The sequence below is a fragment of the Mesoplodon bidens genome (genome assembly GCF_964165515.1).
Source record: "Mesoplodon bidens genome assembly, chromosome: 11".
Classification (NCBI taxonomy): domain Eukaryota; kingdom Metazoa; phylum Chordata; class Mammalia; order Artiodactyla; family Ziphiidae; genus Mesoplodon; species Mesoplodon bidens.
This window is the reverse complement of record NC_138167.1, coordinates 63919900-63930739: the sequence shown is the minus strand read 5'-3', so window position 1 is coordinate 63930739 and position 10840 is coordinate 63919900.

Here is a 10840-nt window from a genome sequence, read left to right as displayed (position 1 = left end):
CCTTTTAATCATCACCTAAATGGCCTTAAATAAACAAAACTTAAATACTATTTAGACTAAGGCTTTAAATGCTAGTCGAACAAACAGTCCTAAAAAATCACAATTAGGATGGAATCTATTTTTTCGTCCTGTCATTTAAATTATTACATGCACTTGTAGACTCAAAAAGGAACTAGCTTTCCTCCTAAAGTTATCATGCTGTTGTTGCCTCTCTTAAGATCATATTAACTGTCCATTTTTTTTCTTATTTATCTGTCTGAACCTTTTCATAATTGTTGCAGTATATAAGATTAACATTATAACAATATAAATTATTGAAGCATTTTGCTCTCACTACAGTAAAAGCTGTTGTGTTTACACCGCACCCCACTGAAACACTCCAGTGTGTAAAGCACAAAAGGAGATTTCACTCCTGGTTACATCTGGAAGCATCCCTAGAAAGTATCCCGCCTGCCAGGCTTGGCCTCGCATGAAGGAGTTGTGGTCCAGTTTCTTTGGAGAGGGGCAGGGTGGAGTTCTCCCCAGACTCCGGGAGCTGCTCACCTCCCGTATGACTGCAGGGTGGCCCCAGGGGCAGAGTGTTGGCGGGTGAGGGAGAGTGGGGAGAACCAGAGGTGACATTGGTTAGGTGGCCCATTCCTGCTCTTGGGACTCAGACCAAGTGGGGAGGGTTCAGCTGCCATTCACTGTGTGACCACAGGCCAAGACCATCCCCTCTCTGGGAAAGGGTCAGGGAACAAGGTCTTTAAGACCCCTTCTACTTCTGATATTTTATTCTGGGTGGATGTTCCTTCAGACTTTTTATTTGGAAAAATGTCCAATGTACAGAGAAGTTGCAAGAACAATACAATGAACTACTGGATTCACCAGCTGTTATCCTTTGACCTCTTTCTCCCTTCCTCCCTATCTATCTGTTTACTTTGGCTGCACCATGGAGAGTTAGTTGCAGATATGTAGCCCTTCACCTCTACACACTTCACCACACATCTCCCAAGAACAAGGCCATTCTCCTACATACCACTGTGCAAGTATCAAATTCAGGGAATTTAACATTGAAACAAGACAGTTGTCTAATCCCCAGTCCACATTCCACTTGTCCCAGTTGTCCCATAATGTCCTTTCTAGCCATTATTTTTTACGGTCCAGGCTCTAATCCCAGGTCAGGCATGGCCTTTACCTGGCCAGGTGTCTTTAGTCTCCTTTAGTCTGGAGACAGATTGGATCAAAGGGCAGGTGATGGGTCACCTGCCTGTTGGCGCCTGCCTGGTCTCCCTATTGTAAAGGTAACTTTTGCTTTGATACCCTGTGAATGTCCTAATTCCCAACAAACTTTCATCCAATGCTTTTAGTTGATGATCATATCTGAATCAATTATCATTGAGGTAGTTTAACTGGTTTACGAGTTTACTTTGGGAAAAAACAAGCAAAAAAGGACCTTTGTCTTAATTATTCCTCAAGGCCCTTTGGTGAGCCAAAGAACAGAAACTCTCACAAGCCTGTTTGCCTTCTGGGTGCATCCGGTCAGCTGAGAATCCCCTACTCTACTCAGGTATTTGATCCTTGGGAGAGGCTGGGACACGGGACAGAGAAACCATGAGTTTCATTTTATAGAGAAGGAAACTAGGCCCAGAGAGAGGAGAGAAGTGGGCAGCAGTGGAATAATTCCTCCCAAGGAGTCTCTGGGCTCCCGCCCCTTCCAGGTACCAGGGCAGAGGTTTGGAAAGGAGGCTTTCAGGCTGACTGCAGGGCAGAGTTTTCAGGGTCCAGGTTGGGGCTGTCCGACCCTTGCCAGTACCCCTGGTCCCTATTACCTATGTAGAACCTAGGTTGCCAGATTTAGCAAATAAAAATTCAGGATGCCCAATTAGATTTGAATTTCACATAAACAATGAATCAGTTTTTTGGTACAAGTATGTCTAAGATATTGCACTTAAATGTAGCTATACTAAAAAATTAAAATGGGACTTCCCTGGAGGTCCAGTGGTTAAGACTCTGTGCTTCCAATGCCGGGGGCGCAGGTTCGATTTCTGGTGCAGGAGCTAAGATCCCACATGCCACATGGCGCAGCTGAAAAAAAAAAAAAATTAAGCTAAAAAAACCCTCATGATGTTGTCCAGGGTGTTTGGACTGACATTAGGGTTGCCAGGTAAAATATAGAACACCCAGTTCAATTTTAATTTCAGGGAAACAATGAGTAATTTTTTCTCCCGGATGTGGGGAATTAAAAAATGCATGGCACGGGGCTTCCCTGGTGGCGCAGTGGTTGAGAGTCCGCCTGCTGATGCAGGGCACACGGGTTCGTGCCCCGGACCGGGAAGATCCCACATGCCGCGGAGCGGCTAGGCCCGTGAGCCATGGCCACTGAGCCTGCGCGTCCGGAGCCTGTGCTCCGCAACGGGAGAGGCCACAACAGTGAGAAGCCCGCATGGCACATGTTATCAGATATAAGAAATAAGGCAGGTAAAGTCAGTGGGGCCTTGAATGCTGGGATGAGCTGTCCTTCTGAGAGTAGCTGACAGCCTTGAAAGAAGGGACTTAAGTTTGGAGGCCCTCTGCCAGACAGTTCTAGAAAGTTCTCTTTGGCTATGGAGCATGGGCAGAGGGGAGCAAGACTAAAGGCCAGGGACCAGTCGGGGGAGACTGCAGTGGCTGGTGACATGCCGTGAGGCTCAGGCCAGTGGTCAGGGGATGAAAAGAGCATTCAGGGAGCAGGACTGATGGGGCCTGAGGCCCACCAGCTGGTGTGAGTGGGCGGGAGGCTTCTGGCTTGGCATGGGAGGGGGCGGGGAAAGCCTGAGCAGCAGTGGAGTCCAGTGTCTAGAGTTCAGCAGGGGCTGGGGCCGAGGAGGAGAGAGTGGCCCTGAGTCAGGGAAGGAGGGATACAGAGGTAGGGCAGTGTGATGGGCGGTGGAGTGACCTCTTAGGAGGCATTTCTGCCGTAGGAGGAGTTGGCTGGACCTCTGGGCCCTGGGAGGGGAGGGCTGGGTCTCCCCACTCCTGGAGGTGGAGGGGGGTGAGGGGCCCAACCAGCCAGGCCACCTGCCCAACCCCTCTCATAGCTGAGTGTCAGGAGAGGCCAGTGAAATGATTTGTTGCAAGCTAATGTATTAACCCCCTCGGGCATTCACAATTTGAAGAGAGAGCTTGTTTAAAAAAAAAAAAAAGAACAAGAAGCAGCAGGGACTGGAATAGCTTTTTAGCCGGTGACTGAGGCATTACTGGTAGAATCAGGCACCTGCTCAGGCTGTGAACGGGCTTCAGCAGGGAGGGTGTGCTGGGACCAGAGGTCGGCTCTGCTGTCACCAAGCCTGTCCTGCGGAGGCCTTTCTGGAAGCCACAGTCTGCTCTGGTGCAACCTCTGTGCCAGCAGAGCTGGGAGGTTGATGAAACAGGAATGGATGCCGCGCGTGCGCTGTGGCAGCCGCATCAGAGTTCTCCAGAAGTATTCACAGCACAGTCCCAGCCTGCAGGATCCAAAACCCATGGAGCCAGTGGAGTCTGGCACGCACCCCTGGACCAGCTGAGCCTGAGAGTGAGTCATCGCTTACCCAGGGCATCCTGTCTCCATCTCATGGCTCAGAAAGGGAAGGGCCTGGCCCAAGGTCACACAGCTGGTGAGGGTTGCGGCTGGAGTTTGAACCCAGTCCTACTTGCTTCTGAAACTCAGCTCTCCCCACGGCCACTTGCCCCCGGAATTAGGCGTCTGTTTTCCTTTACCTTGTTGGCCTGAGCCACCTTACAGAAAATGTCAGGGACTGACTCGGGGGTGAGGGGGTCTATGTTACTGCCCCCCTATCTTGCCTTCTCCAGACCAGAGATTTTCAAATCTTGGCTCTTGCTCTGTGACCTTGGGCAAATTACTCCCCTTTCTGGGTCTCAGTTTTCTCGGCTGTAAAATGGAGGATCACCTAGAACCTAGTAGAATCCAATAGAGCAAAGGTTGCAAACTATTGGCCAAAGGTCAGCATCCAGCCCTCGGAAGAGTCTGTTCTGGGTTTTGGCTTCATTTGAATCAGTTGCCAAGTTACTATTTCTGGCTTCTTGTGACAAATCTGAGACTCTTGCTGTACCAGCTCCCAAAGACAGGCCCTGCAGGTGCTGGGTTTGCAGCCTCTGGTGGAGCTGATTCTACGATCTTCCCAAGGTGCCCCCATAGAGTGTAATTTTCACACTCTGCTCCCTGGGAAGCAGGAGACGGGTTCTAGGTGTGGCTCTGCCCCCAACCAGCTGTCTGACCTTGGGCCAGCCATCATTCCTCTCCAGGTCACATCTATAAACAGGGGCGACACACCCATTTCAGAAGGCTGTGGTGAGGATGAATCGAGATGTCAGGTGTAAACCTGCTTTACAAAGCTGGATGTGTGGACAGGTGGATATTAGACCTAGCAGCACCATTACCTGAGTGTCTATGGTAGGCTGAGGGCTAGGCTGGGGAATCACAAATGAACGCGGCTCAGTCCCCAGAGACACACAGAAGCACCAAGCTGAAAACAGTGGGTCCAGGCCATTCACTTGTGAGTGAAATCAAGGGGGACCTCATCAAGGTGACATTTGAGTTGCTACCACCCGATTCATTCATTCATTCCTCATATGTTTACTGAGCCCCTACTTTGTTCCAGGCACTATTCTAGATGCTGGGGGTATAGCAGTGAGAAAGACAGACAAAAATGTCTTTGAAAAGCTGACATTCTAGTGGGGGTGGAGGTGTGGAGAATAAACAAGAATGATTTTTTAAAAACAGACATGTAACTTCGCTGAGAAAAGGAAAGGCAGAGCAGGGTCAGAGGGTACAGGTAGTAGTGGGAGTTGCTGTTTTATGTAAGGGGCAGGGAGGCCTTCCTGAGGTGATGCTAGCAGAGACCTAAAGAAAGTCAGTGAGCAAGTCCTGTGGGTAACTGGGGAAAGAGTTTTCCAGGAAGTAAGAGCAGCAAGTGCAAAGACTCTGAAGCAGGAGTATGCTTGGCTTCTTTTTTATTTATTTATTTATTATTTTTTTGGCTGCGTTGGGTCTTCACTGCTGCGCATGGGCTTTCTTTAGTTGCGGCGAGCAGGGGCTATTCTTTGTTGTGGTGCGTGGACTTCTCACTGCAGTGGCTTCTCTTGTTGCGGAGCACAGGCTCTAGGCCCGTGGGCTTCAGTAGTTGTGGCATGCGGGCTTCAGTAGTTGTGGCTCGCAGGCTCTAGAGCGCAGGCTCAGTAGTTGTGGTGATCAGGCTTAGTTGCTCCGTGGCATGTGGGATCTTCCCACATTAATATGTTTTGTGCAGATATACTGTTTTGAAACTTTTTTTTCACATGTGACTACGTAATGTCTTTTGATGTTAAACACATAATGCTGTTTGACAGTTGCCCGATGTTCTGTTACATGGGATGCTATCATTTATTTGACCAAGCTCCATTGATAGGTATTTAGTTCTTTCCTAACTTTTCACTGCGTTGAACAACACTGTGGGGAACACCTTGCACATATATCTCTGCATTGTTCCAATTATTTCATAAAAATAAGTGCTCAGACATGGAATTGCTGGGGCAAAGAGTGAGCAAAGTTTTAAAGCTTCCTAGTAGTATAGCCACTCTGCCAGTGGGTACATTATGTAAGTGGGTATGGGTTTTCTGAGGCTGTCATAACAGATTACAACAAACTTACTGGCTTCAATAAACAGAAATTTATTCTCTCACAGTTCAGGAGCTCAGAAGTCTGAAATCAAGGTTGGTTCTCTCTAGAGGCCCTGAGGGAGAAACCTTTCTGTGCCTCTCTCCTAGATTCTGGTGGTTGCCAGAATCTTGGTGTTCCTTGGCTTGTGGCAGCATAACTCCAATCTCTGCCTCTGTTTTTCTTTTTTTTTTGCAGTACGCGGGCCTCTCACTGCTGTGGCCTCTCCCGTTGCGGAGCACAGGCTCCGGACGCGCAGGCTCAGCGGCCATGGCTCACAGGCCCAGCCGCTCCGTGGCCTGTGGGATCTTCCCAAACTGGGGCACAAACCCGTGTCCCCTGCATCGGCAGGCGGACTCTCAACCACTGCGCCACCAGGGAAGCCCTCTGCCTCTGTTTTCATATGGCCTTCTTCTCTCTGTGTCTGTGTCCTCTCCTCTTCTTCTTTATATTTATTTATTTATTTATTTATTTATTTATTTATTTGGCTGTGTCGGGTCTTAGTTGTGGCACTTGGGATCTTTGCTGGGGTGTGTGGGCTTCTCTAGTTGCAGCGTGTGGGCTTCTCTCTCTAGCTGTGGTGCACAGGCTCTCTAGTTGTGGTACGTAGGCTCCAGAGTGTGTGCGCTCAGTAGTTGTGGGGTGCAGGCTTAGTTGCCCCATGGCATGTGGGATCTTAGTTCCCTGACCAGGGATGGAACCCATACCCCCTGCATTGGAAGGCGGATTCTTAACCACTAGACCACCAGGGAAGTTCCTCTCCTTTTCTTTTAAGGACACCAGCCACTGGATTTAGGGCCCCCTAAATCCAGGATGATTTAATCTTGAAATCTTTATATAATTGCATCTGCGAAGACCTTTTTCCCAATAAGGTCACAGTCTGAAGTTCCATGTGGAACCCACTACAAACCTGGTCTTTCTTTGTTCCTTGGTTAGAAAGGTTGTTGGAGGTAGAAAGGATATCCCCAGGGCTTCCCTGGTGGTGCAGTGGTTAAGAATCCGCCTGCCAATGCAGGGGACACAGGTTCGAGCCCTGGTCTGGGAAGATCCCACGTGTTGCGAAGCAACTAATGCCGTGCGCCACAAATACTGAGCCTGTGCTCTAGAGTCCATGAGTCACAACTACTGAGCCCGCGTGCTACAACTACTGAGCCCACACCACTAGAGCCCGTGCTCCGCAACAAGAGAAGCCACTGCAACAAGAAGCCCGCGCACCGCAACAAAGAGTAGCCCCTGCTCGCTACAACTAGAGAAAGCCTGGGCAGCAATGAATACCCAATGTAGCCAAAAATAAATATAAATAAATAAATAAATTTTAAAAAAGAAAGAAAAAAAGGAAAGGATATCCCCAACTTGAGCTCAAGCTAGGGCTCAGACAGATCTGAGCAGATCTGGGCAGGTCTGGATGGAAGTCCCTGATGGTGATGGGGCAAGCCTGGCTGATAGCTGTTTGTGTGAGGGGCTGAGCAGCCCCCTGGGAGGGCAGCTATCCTTGGGAGCAGGGAGCTGGGCGCCTCGTACGACAGTACCTGCACTTCCTGACAGTGCACCTCCCAGCACTGTCCAGGCACTTCCTCGGGTGCCATGTGAGGTGAGCTGGACCCCAAAACAAAGTTAACCACCAAGGGAAGGGGCAATTCTGAGTCTCTCTCATGGTGTCCATCACTGGCATTGGTCTCTGAGCCATCCCTGGGGCTGGGCTGCCTGCCATCTTGCCACTACCCATGTGAAAACAAGAGCCCGAGCAGGCCAGTGAAGGAAGGGCTGCCCACTGCAGCCTGATCATTAAGGAAAGTCAGTGTGCAGCCTTCAGCAAGAAGGAAGCAAACCATACCCAGGTATTCTGATGGACAGACTGAACGACTATGGATGGGTACCACATGGGCCCGAGGTGGCGTAGGACCCAGAGTGCTGCTGGTTGAAGAGCTGGTGTTACTGAGGGCTTCCTGTTGTAACTCATTCAATCCCCCAATAAGCTGAGGAAACTGAAGCACCGAGCTATTCAGTAACATGCCGAAGGCGACACACTAGTGAGTGCTGGAAGGGACTCCTAGCCAAGGCTGGCTTGCTCCAGGGTCCATGTTCTTAACGTGACCGCAACTGCCTGGGACGGAAACCTGATTCAAACCACCTGCGCAGGAAGGAGTTTACTGAAGGCCCCTGCCAGCGCTCCCTGCCCCACTTCTTTGCCTCTTTTTGCCAACAATAGGTGTCTTCCCAGGGGGTGGACCTCCTGCCCCACAGCTGGGTCTGAGTAGAGAAATCCTAGAGAAGGACCTTGATTGGTCTGTTTTGCCACGTGCCCATCTTTGGACCAATGAGTGATGCCAAAGGGCTGGCACTCTCCAATTGGCCCAATTTGGGTCAGGTGCCTACCCCTTAGCCAATCACTCTGGTGAGGGAGGCAGAGTCAAGTGGGGAGTTGGTAACTCCCCTTGGGACGGAAGGGGTGGTGCAAGGTGGGCGTGGGGAGGGTTCCCAGGATAAAGGGCAAGCAGGCCTGTGACTACGGTGGGGTGGTGCTGGTGGTTAAAGTGAGCTGTGAGCTGGGTGCCACCCAATGGGAGTCACCACTGGATCCTAGAGCTAGAAAAGGCTCCATCCCTGACTTGGCTTGGGCAAGGGGAGGATTGGAAGGTGCTCTGAGAACCTCAAAACACTGTGTGATTTTGTCCAAGGAGGAAGGGAGCCAGCCCCACACGAGCTGCACTGTGCATGTGGCAGGGGCCAGGCGCTTTTCCTGTGTGGAGAGATCGGATCAGAGATGTTGATCTGGGCTCTGCTTTCTCTTGTTTTCCCCTGTATTTTCCTCCTTCCCTTTCCCTGTGCTCACTGCCCCAGGGGAAGGGTGAGGCAGAACAGAAAGCCAGCAGCCTGCCTGGGGCAGGGGGAGGACTCCCAGCATGGACAGAGCTCCTTGAGGACACACGGAGGAGGAAAGTCTCCCAGCCCTGACTGGAGAGGTGGACCCAGGGCTGGAGCAAGTGGGGAGCAGCTAAGGGAGAGTGTAGATCCTGGAGCCAAGGCATCTGCCCCCAGCACTACTGCTGGCTAATAGGATGGCTTGTGTGAGTTAGAGGAAGGTGCCCCTCTGGTAGATGCCCCCACCTCTGCCCCATGCTGGGATCCAGGGCTTAGTGAGTGACCACACTGTGTGTCAAGCTGGGTTTCCACTCCCACCTCTGCTGGGTTCTTGCACAACAGGACAAGATGGTTCTAACTGCACCTGCTTCCTGGGTGGGCTACACTGCCAGAGAGCAGGGGCCTTCCTGGTGTATCTGGGCCACTGGGACCCAGGCAGTCTCCCCAGAGAAGCCTCTTGAACCCCACAGGGATGAAGAGGAAGCAGGGAGCTGCTCAGTTTCAGCCATCCTATGCTGATTTGTGAAGATGGGTGACCAGCAGAAACCTGTGAGGACGGGTGACCAAGGACCAGCCCCACCCAGTCCCTCCTCTGAAACTCCCTCCCTTCCTTCTTCCCTCCTTCCCTCTCCTTCCCCTCCCTCCCTCCATCCCTCCCTTCCTTCTTTCCTCCCTCCCTTCCTTCCTTCCTCCCTTCTTTCCTCCCTTCCTTCCTTCTTTCCTTCCTCCCTCCCTTCCTTCCTTCCTTCCTCTCTTTCAGATTGTTCAATCTTTGCCTATTGGGAACTCTTTCATTTGGCCTGTGTCCCCTCAACGTAGTGTGTGTGTGTATGTGTGTGTGTTTGAGCCCTTCCTTAATTTCTGGCACTGCAAGGTGCTCCAGGCTCATTTTGTATAATCCCTGCCCTAGTTCTAGAATCAGGCATTTCTCCAAGGAGACTGGGTTCCTTTTATTGGAGAATGGCATTAGAAACCAAGATCTGGCTGCATAATATTCCATTGTATGGATATATACTTATCCATTCATCTATTTATGGATGTTTAGGCTGTTTCCATCCACTTTTTGGCTATTATGAATAATGCTGCTGTGAACAGCACTTGTGTACAAATTTTCTACAAATTTGTGTACAAATTTTTGTGGGGGCATATGTCTTCTTTTCTCCTGGTGATATACCTAGAAGTGGAGGTCATACAACTCTGTGTTTACCTTGTTGAGGAACCACCAGTTTTCCAAAGTGGCTGCATTATTTTATATAACCACCAGCAGTGCATGAGCTTTCAGCTTCTCCACATTCAAACCAGTGCTTGTTATTGTCTGTCTTTTTGATTATAGCCATGCTAGTGGGTGAGAAATGGTATTGACTTGTATTTCCCTAATAGCTAATAGTGTCAAGAGCATCTTTTCACTTGTTTGGCCATTTGTATATCTTCTTCAGAGAAATGTCCGTTCAGACCCTATGCCCACTGTTAATTGGGTTGTCTTGATTACTGCTTTTTGGTGCCCCTTCAATTTGGGCCTGAGGAGATAGCCTCTCTGGCTTCTTCCAGTCCCGACCTTGATTTTAAAGAAATGAATGGGGCGCAGTGGGCCTTGGTAGGGGGCCACCTCATCAATTCCCAGAGGTTTTGGTGACCAGGTGTGTGATGAGACTGTGGCAGCCACAAGGATGAGGAGCCCTAACTCTGTGAAGCGGGGAGGGGGCTGGAGGGCACGCTTCGTCCCTAGAACTGTAGGAGTGGGGACCATTGGGGCATCTGTCTTTGAATAGCTGACACAAAACAGAGGCAGAACTTGCTCCCTTCTCTGGCACCCCATCCCTCCATGCCCGTAGGAGCCCTACTGGGCTCCTCCCCAGGCCACCCGCACCTGAATGAGATCCAGGACGTTTGTCCCCAAACTGGTTTGTGCCTGTTGAGTCTTTGCTATTGTAACCCCTGAAATAATTCAATGTTATGTAAGCTGCTGAAACTTGAGGGCAAACAAAAATTGTGGAGGTTTCTGTGAAAATAAGCTTGAATCCCATGGAAAATTTTGATATAGGTAAGTTGCTTAACAATATTCTGCAGAATGGGGAAATTCCCTGGCGATCCAGTGGTTAGGACCCTCGCTGCCACTGCAGGGGGCACGGGTTCCATCCCTGGCCGGGGAACTAAAATCCCATGTGCTGCTCAGCGCAGCCAAAAAAAAAAAATCTGCAAATTAGGTGAGTGAAATGTTTAACATTGAGAAGACATCATCAAAATCTAGACGGGCTCTGTACTTGGATGGCTTCTCAAGCCTCTGAAGGTTTGACCTCTACCTGGGAGCCAAGCCTGGAAGTCCCA